General features: G+C 46.3%; 1 long non-coding RNA gene and 1 other non-coding gene across 2 annotated transcripts in view; both read left to right on the top strand.

The window, feature by feature from the left end:
* Positions 1-12,456, top strand: part of LOC140411587 (uncharacterized) — a 718,944-nt gene that overhangs the window by 153,604 nt on the left and 552,884 nt on the right. The gene's annotated exons all lie outside the window — the stretch shown is intronic.
* trnav-uac (transfer RNA valine (anticodon UAC)) lies at positions 5,210-5,282 on the top strand. The gene has a single exon. It is a non-coding gene; the product is annotated as a tRNA-Val (tRNA).

Raw genomic sequence — 12,456 nt, 5'->3', positions numbered from 1 at the left:
ACAAAAGCGAAACCTCCCCTTTGCCTAACAACTTCCGCGCCGTACCGGCCTCCCCGAACAGGCGCCGGAATATGGTGACTAGGGGCTATTCACAGTAACTTCATTGAAGCCGACTCGTGACAATAAGCGATTTTCATTTCATTTTTATTTCATTAAATGCTCTTTCATTTTGAGTCTTTTTCGACAATTGCCTGATTCAAAAAGGAAATGTGGGCACAATCAGCTGAACGCGACTTTGTGGGACACGCAAAAATGTTATACAGCAAATCAGGTGTTGACAGCTTATTCATTCCCATCAAATTGACGCTTTACAAAGGTTCCGGAGCGATGGAACAATCACAATCTCCAGTCATATAAGGAGTGTAGCTGCCGCCTGCTGGATCCATGGTGTAGTGGTTATCACGCCTGCTTTACAGGCAGCAGGTCCAGTTGACACATTGCTCATTTTGGACAAGTTGCGACAAATAGCATTTCCATGTAAACAGAAATACTACCACGAAAGATAAAATGCTGGAAAATCTCGCACGTCTGGCAGCATCTGTCGGGAGAGCAAAGAGCTAACGTTTCGAGTCCGATGACTCTTTGACAAAGCTCACAGACAGAGAAAGTGGGAAATATTTATACTGTGGAGTGAGGAAGAAAGATGAGCCATAGCCACAGAAACTCAGGGAAACCGGGTGCTAATGGCCACAGAAACCCAGGGCACAGAGTGCAGAATGGCTTTGAATTAAGAAATAAAAGTGAAATGTATTTAAATATAAATGTGATGGAATTCATTGGGACATAACAATGAGGTTTAACTGAACAGCAGCAACGGACAGATCCAAAGATCATCCTTTATTGGGACTGGATGAAATTCATTTTCTGATCATGTCGGGATTCAGATTCAACTCGCCTAAAAGCTCAAAATCAACAAAAAAATGAGAATATTCAGCATAACGCAAATATTTCAGGGATCAATCTTAAAGCGATGGGCAGAGATTTCTCCTTGTAATGATGGTATTATTCACACAAAAGAGAATAGATGAATCCTTGAACCCCGTGGAATGCAAAGGCGACGGACCTTGGCTGGAAACTGGGATTGGAACAGACAGGGGTTTGAGGGGGAAAGAGGCACAATGGGCCGATGGGCTTCTTTTTAAGTGGATTCACACTATGGTTTCACGTCAGCATCGATCATTGGGATCTAAAATGATCGCTTGTACAGGGGTTTGAACCCTGGACCCTCAGATTAAAAGTCTGACGTTCTATCAACTGAGCTATCCGGGCTGCGACTAACGCTGTTTGCAGTGACCGGATTCCCCCTTCGCTGTTGTTCCTCTCGCTCCGCTGTTGCCCCTCTTTCCTCTTCTTATGCTGTGCCTCTCCTCCAGAACAAACAGCTGCCTCCTTTGCCCTGCGCCACTCTCTGAATCCGGACAGCATATCAGCAGCTCCGCCTCTGGATTCACGGCGAGTTCTGAGCTGTGCTGCCCTTCGGCGCTTCACTCCGATACACCGCCCACCGAGTCCCTTTCCTGGAGACTGGTTATTCCCAGTTGGGTTGGGGACAGTCACCTCCTGACTCTCAATGACTCAACATTCTGACTCAAGGTTCGCTGTATCCAGCACGCATGCTTCAAATCTGTTCTTTACAAAAGCGAAACCTCCCATTTGCCTAACAACTTCCGCGCCGTCCCGGCCTCCTCGGACAGGGGCCGGAATGTGGTGACTAGGGGCTTTTCACAGTAACTTAATTTAAGCCTACTTGTGACAATGAGCGATTTTCATTTCATTTTCATTTCATTGAACGCTCTTTCATTTTGAGTCTTTTTGGAGAATTGCCTGACTCAAAGAGAAAAAATTGGGCACAATCAGCTGAACGCGACTTTGTGGGACACGCAAACATGTTATACAGCAAGTTAGGTGTTGACAGATGATCCATTCCCATCAAATCGATGCTTTACAAAGGTTCCGGAGCGATGGAACAATCACAAACTCCAGTCATATAAGGAGACGAGTAGCCGCCAGCTGGTTCCATGGTGTAGAGGTTATCACGTCTGCCTTATACGCCGCAGTTCCTGGGTTCCAGCCCAATGGAACCATTGCTGCCTTTGGACAAGTTGTCACCAATTGAATTTCCCTGTGAACAGAAATACAACCACGAAAGAGGAAATGCTGGAAAATCTCAGCAAGTCTGACAGCATCGAGAGGGAGAGCAAAGGGCTAACGTTTCGAGTCCATTGACTCTTTGTCAAAGCTAACAGACAGAGAAAGTGGGAAATATTTATACTGTGGAGTGAGAAAGAAAGATGAGCTATATCCACAGAAACCCAGGGAAACCGGGTGCTAATGGCCACAGAAACCCAGGGGACAGAATGCAGAATGGCTTTGAATTAAGAAAACAAAGTGAAATGTATTTAAATATAAATGTGATGGAACTTATTGGAACATAACAATGAGGTTTAACTGAACAGCAGCAACGGACAGATCCAAAGGGCATCCTTTATTGGGACTGGATGAAATTCAATTGCTGATCATCTCGGAATTCAGATTCAACTCGCCTAAAAGCTCAAAATCAGCAAAAAAAAATGATAATAAATCAGCATAACGCAAATATTTCAGGGATCAATCTGAAAGTGATGGGCAGAGATTTCTCCTTGTAATGATGGTATTATTCACACAAAAGAGAATAGATGAAACCTCGAACCCCGTGGAATGCAAAGGCGACGGACCTTGGCTGGAAACTGGGATTGGAACAGACAGGGGTTTGAGGGGGAAAGAGGCACAATGGGCCGATGGGCTTCTTTTTAAGTGGATTCACACTATGGTTTCACGTCAGCATCGATCATTGGGATCTAAAATGATCGCTTGTACAGGGGTTTGAACCCTGGACACTCAGATTAAAAGTCTGACGTTCTATCAACTGAGCTATCCGGGCTGCGACTAACGCTGTTTGCAGTGACCGGATTCCCCCTTCGCTGTTGTTCCTCTCGCTCCGCTGTTGCCCCTCTTTCCTCTTCTTATGCTGTGCCTCTCCTCCAGAACAAACAGCTGCCTCCTTTGCCCTGCGCCACTCTCTGAATCCGGACAGCATATCAGCAGCTCCGCCTCTGGATTCACGGCGAGTTCTGAGCTGTGCTGCCCTTCGGCGCTTCACTCCGATACACCGCCCACCGAGTCCCTTTCCTGGAGACTGGTTATTCCCAGTTGGGTTGGGGACAGTCACCTCCTGACTCTCAATGACTCAACATTCTGACTCAAGGTTCGCTGTATCCAGCACGCATGCTTCAAATCTGTTCTTTACAAAAGCGAAACCTCCCATTTGCCTAAAACTTCCGCGCCGTCCCGGCCTCCTCGGACAGGGGCCGGAATGTGGTGACTAGGGGCTTTTCACAGTAACTTAATTTAAGCCTACTTGTGACAATGAGCGATTTTCATTTCATTTTCATTTCATTGAACGCTCTTTCATTTTGAGTCTTTTTGGAGAATTGCCTGACTCAAAGAGAAAAAATTGGGCACAATCAGCTGAACGCGACTTTGTGGGACACGCAAACATGTTATACAGCAAGTTAGGTGTTGACAGATGATCCATTCCCATCAAATCGATGCTTTACAAAGGTTCCGGAGCGATGGAACAATCACAAACTCCAGTCATATAAGGAGACGAGTAGCCGCCAGCTGGTTCCATGGTGTAGAGGTTATCACGTCTGCCTTATACGCCGCAGTTCCTGGGTTCCAGCCCAATGGAACCATTGCTGCTTTTGGACAAGTTGTCACCAATTGAATTTCCCTGTGAACAGAAATACAACCACGAAAGAGGAAATGCTGGAAAATCTCAGCAAGTCTGACAGCATCGAGAGGGAGAGCAAAGGGCTAACGTTTCGAGTCCATTGACTCTTTGTCAAAGCTAACAGACAGAGAAAGTGGGAAATATTTATACTGTGGAGTGAGAAAGAAAGATGAGCTATATCCACAGAAACCCAGGGAAACCGGGTGCTAATGGCCACAGAAACCCAGGGGACAGAATGCAGAATGGCTTTGAATTAAGAAAACAAAGTGAAATGTATTTAAATATAAATGTGATGGAACTTATTGGAACATAACAATGAGGTTTAACTGAACTGCAGCAACGGACAGATCCAAAGGGCATCCTTTCTTGGGACTGGATGAAATTCAATTGCTGATCATCTCGGAATTCAGATTCAACTCGCCTAAAAGCTCAAAATCAGCAAAAAAATGATAATAAATCAGCATAACGCAAATATTGCAGGGATCAATCTGAAAGCGATGGGCAGAGATTTCTCCTTGTAATGATGGTATTATTCACACAAAAGAGAAGAGATGAAACATTGAAACCCGTGGAATGCAAAGTCGACGGACCTTGGCTGGAAACTGGGATTGGAACAGACAGGGGTTTGATGGGTAGCAGAGGCACAATGGGCCGATGGGCTTCATTTGAAGTCGATTCACTCGATGGGTTCACGTCAGCATCGATCTTTAGGATCTAAAATGACCGCCCGAACAGGGGCTTGAACCCTGGACGCTCAGACCAAAGGTCAAACGCGCTACCGACTGAGCTACCCAGGCTGTGATTGACGCCGCCTGTAGTGACCGCATTCCCCCTTCGCTGTTGCTCCTCTCGCTCCGCTGTTGCCCCTCTTTCCTCTTCTTATGCTGTGCCTCTCCTCCAGAACAAACCGCTGCTTCCTTTGCCCTGCGCCACTCTCTGAATCCGGACAGCATATCAGCAGCTCCGCCTCTGGATTAAGGCCGAGTTCAGAGCTGTGCTGCTCTTCGATGCTTCACTCCGATACTCCACCCACCGAGCCCTTTTCCTGTAGACTGGTTATTCCCAGTTGGGTTTGGGACAGTCACTTCCTGACTCTCAATGACTCAACATTCTGACTCAATGTTCGCTGCCTCAAGCACGCTTGCTTCAAAACTGTTCTTCACAAAAGCGAAACCTCCCCTTTGCCGAACAACCTCCGCGCCGGGCCATTTAAACACTCTTTCATTTTGAGTCTTTATCGCGAATTGCCTGACTCAAAGAGAAAAGATTGTGCACAATCAGCTGAACGAGATTTTGTGAGATTGGCAAACATGTTATACAGCAAGTCAGGTGTTGACTGCTGATCCAATTCCCATCAAAGACACGCTTTACAAAGGTTCTGGCGCGATGGAACAATCACAAACTCCAGTCATATAAGGAGCGCAACTGCCGCCAGCTGGTTCCATGGTGTAGTGGTTATCACGTCTGCTTTACACGCAGCAGGTCTTGGCTTCGAGCCCCAGTGGAACCATTGCTGCTTTTGGACAAGTTGTGACCAATTGAATTTCCATGTGAACAGAAATTCAACCACGAAAGCGGAAATGCCGGAAAATCTCAGCAAGTCTGGCAGCATCTATAGGCAGAGCAAAGAGCTAACGTTTTGAGTCCGATGACTCTTTGTCAAAGCTAACAGACAGAGAAAGTGGGAAATATTTATACTGTGGAGTGAGAATGAAATAGGGGTCATAGCCAGAGAAACCCAGGGAAGCCGGGTTCTAATGGCCACAGAAACCAAGGGGACAGAGTGCTAATGGCAGTCCCCAGAGAGGACAAAGAATGTGAAAGGTCAAGCAGCAGAGAAACTAACATCAGAGGTTGAACTGTAGATGTGGGGGGAGGGGAAGGGGAAGCAAAGAGGACAAGGTGAAGGAACGGTGGATTAGATTGGGGGGGGGGGGGGATTACAAGTATATTAAAAAGAAAAAATGGTAAAAGGCAGTTAAAATGAAATGGAAACAAATGGGTTGAGGTGGGGCTGATCACCATAAGTTGTTGAATTCGATGTTCTGACCGCAAGGCTGTGGCGTGCCTCACCGGAAGATGAGATGTTGTTCCTCCAGTTTGCGTTGAGCTTCACTGGAACATTGCAGCAGGCCAAGAACAGACAGGTGGGCATGGGAGCAGAGTCTTGTGTTAAAATGGCAAGCAACAGGAAGATCAGGGTCCTGAATGTGCACAGACAGAATGCAACTAGCTTCCCGTGTCCGTGCGTTCCCAAAGCCAACGTGCTGATGGAAATCGTTCTCCTCACAAACACTATTTAATAAGCCTGCATCATGATTATTACCTGTCAGTTACTAAATATTAACTTCCTTAACCATTAGAAGTTCGCTACTTGATAACCAACTAGTATTTTTCGAAATGTTCCAACTATTGCCCTTTATCTCGTGATCCTTTCCCATCTCAAATTCCCCTTTGCATCCTGCCCCTGCCCCAACTTTCCCCCCCGACCGTTTTCCAGTCGCCAACAGGAGCCAATGTCTCACTCACGTTCTATGGTTGGTTCTGTGCGGGCACAATCGCAGTTCTCTCACACACCGCCTTTCTTAAAGGCACAAGAGCCTGCATTTGAAAAACAACGTTGGCAAAAGGTGCCACTCGCCACACCGTCAGCCATTCTGTAACCAATTACTTTATATTAGAACATTGACAAAAGATATTCTTGGCATTATAGTAGTGAGTTCTTTAAATCCATCAAACCTCCATAATCCACAATGTCAAACGACAATAACCAATAAACAAGCGCTCCATAATCTAAGCTCTCATTCAATTCCCGTGAAACTGGTTGTGGTGATGGTTTCTGAAACTCTGCAGTCCATGTGGTGTAGGTGCACACATAAAGCTGTTAGGAAGGTGGTGTGTTGGACGCTCTGGATCCGTGGAACACATACAGGCCGCCAACACTTAAAATAGTGCAACACTATTTTATGAAGTAAGAAACTGTTTAACATACTTTCACTGTGGGTGAACACGATATTAGATTGAACTAAAGACCTATGCCTTGTCCTAACCAGTCTATGCACTCAGCACACGGGGAAGGTCTGTGCTGCAGGCTGTGAGCACTGTCCAACTGGGAGGTTGCAGCTCGAAAGTGCCGGAACTCTGATGCCCCCTATCTTTATAGTGCGTGTGCTCTAACTGGTGATTGGCTGCGGTGTTGTGTGTGTTGATTGGTCCCGCTGTGTGTCCATCAGTGTGTGTGTATCTGCACCATGATATACTGATGTATATTATGACAGAAGGAAGCTCCATGATTAGCACCCAACAAGAGTGAGTGAGTGGGGATATGGTTCCAAGTGAATATGGCGCGTGTTCCTTGGAGGGGAATCTGCAGACGGCGGCGGAGTTATCAATCGGCGCTGACAATACTTGTTTTGTCAATTAACAGAATACTGCAGTTACACTTCAATACAAAGTCGGTACCTACTACCATTACAGAACGTCTCATTGCCTGCCAGGTTTCTCAATGAATTCAGAAAACAAAGTGAAATGTATTGAAATATAAATGTGATGGAATTTATTGGAACATAACAATGAGGTTTAACGGAACAGCAGCAACGGACAGATCAAAGTCGCCTCGTTTATTGGGACTGGATGAAATTCGAATTCTGATCATGTCGGAATTCAGATTCAACTTGCCTAACAGCCAGCTGTCGTGGTGCATATAGGCACCAACGATATAGGTAAAAAAACGGGATGAGGTCCGACAAGCTGAATTTAGGGAGTTAGGAGTTAAACTAAAAAGTAGAACCTCAAAGGTAGTAATCTCAGGATTGCTACCAGTGCCACGTGATAGTCAGAGTAGGAATGGCAGGATAGCTAGGATGAATATGTGGCTTGAGAGATGGTGCAAGAGGGAGGGTTTCAAATTCCTGGGACATTGGGACCGGTTCTGGGGGAGGTGGGACCTGTACAAATCGGACGGTCTGCATCTGGGTGGGACCGGAACCAATGTTCTCGGGGGTGTGTTTGCTAGTGCAGTTGGGGAGGGTTTAAACTAATGTGCCAGGGGGATGGGAACCGACGTAGGAAGTCAGTGGGGATGGAAACAAAAGGCAGGAAGGGAGAGTGTGTAAAGCATGACCAGGGAAAGCATGGCAGAGAGCAAGGAAAGTCTACATTAAACTGCATTTATTTCAATGCAAAGGGCCTGACGGGCGAAGCGGATGAACTCAGGGCATGGATGAGCACATGGGACTGGGATATTATTACTGAAACATGGGTAAAGGAGGGGCAGGACTGGCAGCTCAATGTTCCGGGGTACAGATGCTATAGCAAGGATAGAACAGGAGGTAAGAGAGGAGGGGGAGTGGCGTTTTTGATTTGGGAAAACATCACGGCAGTACTTAAAGGGGATATATCCGAGTGTTCGCCAACTGAGTCTATGTGGGTGGAACTGAAAAATAAGAAGGGAGCGATCACCTTGATAGGATTGTACTACAGACCCCCAAATAGTCAGCGGGAAATTGAGGAGCAAATATGTAAGGAGATTACAGATACTGCAAGAATAATAGGGTGGTAATAGTAGGGGACTTTAACTTTCCCAACATTGACTGGGACAGCCATAGCATTAGGGGCTTGGCTGGAGGGAAATTTGTTGAGTGTATTCAGGAGGAATTTCTCATTCAGTATGTGGATGGACCGACTAGAGAGGGGGCAAAACTTGACCTCGTCTTGGGAAATAAGGAAGGGCAAGTGACAGAAGTGTTAGTGAGGGATCACTTTGGGACAAGTGACCATAACTCCATTAGTTTTAAGATAGCTATGGAGAATGATAGGTCTGGCCCAAGAGTTAAAATTCTTAATTTGGGAAAGGCAAATGTTGATGGTATCAGACAGGAACTTTCAGAGGTAGATTGGGGGAAACTTTTGGCAGGCAAAGGGACGGCTGGTAAATGGGAGGCTTTTAAAGATGTGTTAACGAGGGTTCAGGGAAAGCACATTCCCTTTAGAGTGACGGGCAAGGCTGGTAGAAGTAGGGAACCCTGGATGACTCGAGATATTGAGACTCTGTTCAAAAAAAAGAAGGAGTCATATGACGTACATAAACAACTTGGATCAAGTGGATCCCTTGAAGAATATAGAGATTGTCGAAATAGAGTTAAGAGGGAAATCAGGAGGGCAAAAAGGGGACATGAAATTGCTTTGGCAAATAATGCAAAGGAGAATCCAAAGAGCTTCTACAGATACATAAAGGGAAAAAGAGAACTAGGGACAGAGTAGGGCCTCTTAAGGATCAACAAGGACATCTATGTGCAGAGCCACAAGAGTTGGGTGAGATCCTGAATGACTATTTCTCATCGGTATTCACGGTGGAGAAAGGCATGGGTGTTAGGAAACTAAGGGAAATAAATAGTGATGTCTTGAAAAGTGTGCATATTACAGAGGAGGAGGTGCTGGAAGTCTTAAAACGCATCAAGGTAGATAAATCCCCGGGACATGATGAAATGTATACCAGGATGTTGAGGGAGGCTAGGGAGGAAATTGCGGGTCCCCTAACAGAGATATTTGAATCATCAGCAGCCACATGTGAGGTGCCTGAAGATTGGAGAGTGGCGAATGTTGTGCCCTTGTTTAAAAAGGGCAGCAGGGAAAAGCCTGGGAACTACAGACAGGTGAGCCTAACGTCTGTAGTAGGTTAGTTGCTAGAAGGTATTCTGAGAGACAGGATCTACAAGCATTTAGAGAGGCAAGGACTGATTCGGGGCAGTCAACATGGCTTTGTGCGTGGAAAATCATGTCTCACAAATTTGATTGAGTTTATTGAGGGGGTGACCAAGAAGGTAGATGAGGGCAGTGCAGTAGACGTTGTCTACATGGACTTTAGCAAAGCCTTTGACAAGTTACCGCATGGTAGGTTGTTGCAGAAGGTTAAAGCTCACGGGATCCAGGGTGAGGTTGCCAATTGGATTCAAAATTGGCTGGACGACAGAAGTCATAGGGTGGTTGTAGAGGATTGTTTTTCAAACTGGAGGCCTGTGACCAGTGGTGTGCCTCAGGGATCGGTGCTGGGTCCACTGTTATTTGTGATTTATATTAATGATTTGGATGAGAATTTACGAGCCATGGTTAGTAAGTTTGCAGTTGACACCAAGATCGGTGGCACAGTGGATAGTGAAGAAGGTTATCTAGGATTGCAACGGGATCTTGATCAATTAGGCCAGTGGGCCGACGAATGGTAGATGGAGTTTAATTTAGATAAATGTGAGGTGATGCATTTAGGCAGATCGAATCAGGCCAGCACCTACTCAGTTAATGGTATGGCGTTGGGGAGAGTTATAGAACAAAGAGACCTAGGAGTACAGGTTCATAGCTCCTTGAAGATGGAGTCGCAGGTGGACAGGGTGGTGAAGAAGGCAGTCGGCATGCTTGGTTTCATTGGTCAGAACATTGAATACAGGGGTTGGGACGTCTTGTTGAAGTTGTACAAGACATTGGTACGGCCACACTTGGAATACTGTGTGCAGTTCTAGTCACCCTATTATAGGAAGGATATTATTAAACTAGAAAGAGTGCAGAAAAGATTTACTAGGATGTTACCGGAACTTGATGGTTTGAGTCATAAGGAGAGGCTGGATGGACTGGTACTTTTTCCCCTGGAGCGTAGGAGGCTTAGGGGTGATCTTATAGAGGTCTATAAAATAATGAGGGGCATAGATAAGGTCAACATCTTTTCCCAAATGTAGGGGAGTCTAAAACTAGAGGGCACAGGGAAAGGTGAGAGGGGGGAGATTCAGAAGGGCCCAGAGGGGCAATTTCTTCACTCAGAGGGTAGTGAGTGTCTGCAATGTGCTGCCAGAGGTAGTAGTAAGCGCGGTTACAATTGTGTCTTTTAAAACGCATTTAGATAGTTACATGGGTAAGATGGGTATAGAGGGTTATGGGCCAAGTGCGGGGAACTGGGACTAGCTTAATGGTAAAAACTGGGCGGCATGGACTGGTTGGGCCGAAGTGCCTGTTTCCAAGCTGTAAACTTCTATGATTCTATGATTCTATAAAAGCTCAAAATCAGCAAAATATTTAAACCAAATCAGCATAACGCAAATATTTCAGGCATCAATCACAAAGCGATGAGCAGGGATTTCTCCTTGTATGATGGTATTATTTACACAAAAGTATTTAGACGAGACCTTGATTCCAGTGGAATGGAAAGGCGACCGACCTTGGGTTGGAATCTGGGATTGGAACAGACAGGGGTTTGATGGGCAGCAGAGGCACAATGGGCCGATGGGCTTCTTGCCGTGTTGATTAACTTGCTGGGTTCACGTCAGCATCAATCATTGGGGTTTAAAATGATCGCTTAAACAGGGACTTGAACCCTGGACCCTGAGATTAAAAGCCTGATGCTCTACCGACTGAGCAATGCGGGCCCTGGGCAAGGCCGCCTATAGCCACCATTACTGTCTGGTCGCGAACATTTCATCGTTCAAATGTTGCATTTCCCTGGTCAGTCAGACAATCATTCCCAGTTGGGCTGGAGAAACTTACTCCTGACTCACAATTACTCAACATTCTGACTCAAGCGTCGCTGCGTCCAATACGCTTGCTTCAAAAATGCTTTTTTCCAAAAGCCAAACATGCCCTTTGCTCGCACCCTCCGCGCCGTAACATTTAAACGCTCTTTCATTTTGCCTCTATTTCGGTAAATTGCCTAGCTAAAGAAAAAAAGGTCAGAACAGTCAGCTAAACGCCACTTTACGGGAATCGCTAACACGTGAACAAAAAATAAGGTGTCGACATCTGAGCAAATCCCACCAAACGGGCGCTTTGCAAAGTTTCTGGAGCGAAGGGATACAATCACAAAGTCCAGTAATATAAACAGGTCTGAGCGCTGCCAGCTGGTTCCATGGTGTAGTGGTTATCAGGTTTGCATTACCCTGGCAGGAGGGTGGTACAGAGGGCTAGCACTACAGCGCCACAGTCCCAGGTTCGATCCCGGTTCTGGGTCATTCTCCATGTGGAGTTGGCGCATTCTCCCCGTGTTTGCGTGGGTTTCTCCCCGGATAACACAAAAGATGTGCAGGGTAGGTGGGTTGGCCACTCTATATTTCCCCTTAATTGGAAAAAAATGAATTGGGTATTCTAAATCTGGTCGCGTCCAATGGTGTTCGAGGTCTGTATAGTAACTGAACGTATATTTTCCCACATAGCCACCCCCCCCCCATCCCTGCCTTCTTGCTGCTGGTGCATGTCAGATCCTCTAGTTGTGTGGTTTCTGGGGACCCGGTGAACCCTACTGTCCCTTTGTGGAGCAATTATTTTATTTGGAGATGTCTCATTTCCTGTCCTTTTGCTAGTTTCCACTTCCTCGTTCGTTCGTCCAGTGTAACTAGTCTGTACCCAACGTAGAAGTCCCCGACCGTCAGTGTGCCGCCAACCAGCCTGAATCTTTTGAATGTGGTATCTAGCATGGCTGTTCGTTAGGCCGAAATGTTGTCTCACTTGGGTCCACGTTCTCGGCGTGGCCAATATCACTGGGCTCGTTGTGTATCTCGATGACGGGGATGGGAGTGATGCTGGAGCCAGGGCGCAGAGGGTAGCTCCGGTACAGGAAGCCCCGTCCACCTGCACCCATTCTGTGCCGGGTTCTTGTACCCATCCCCGTTGCAGCCAAGTGGTAGTATTGTAAGTTTGGCAAAGCCAAG

The sequence above is a fragment of the Scyliorhinus torazame genome, chromosome 4, assembly GCF_047496885.1.
Source record: "Scyliorhinus torazame isolate Kashiwa2021f chromosome 4, sScyTor2.1, whole genome shotgun sequence".
NCBI lineage: Eukaryota > Metazoa > Chordata > Chondrichthyes > Carcharhiniformes > Scyliorhinidae > Scyliorhinus > Scyliorhinus torazame.
Note: the sequence above shows the minus strand (reverse complement) of the source record. Positions and strands in the feature narration are given on the sequence as shown.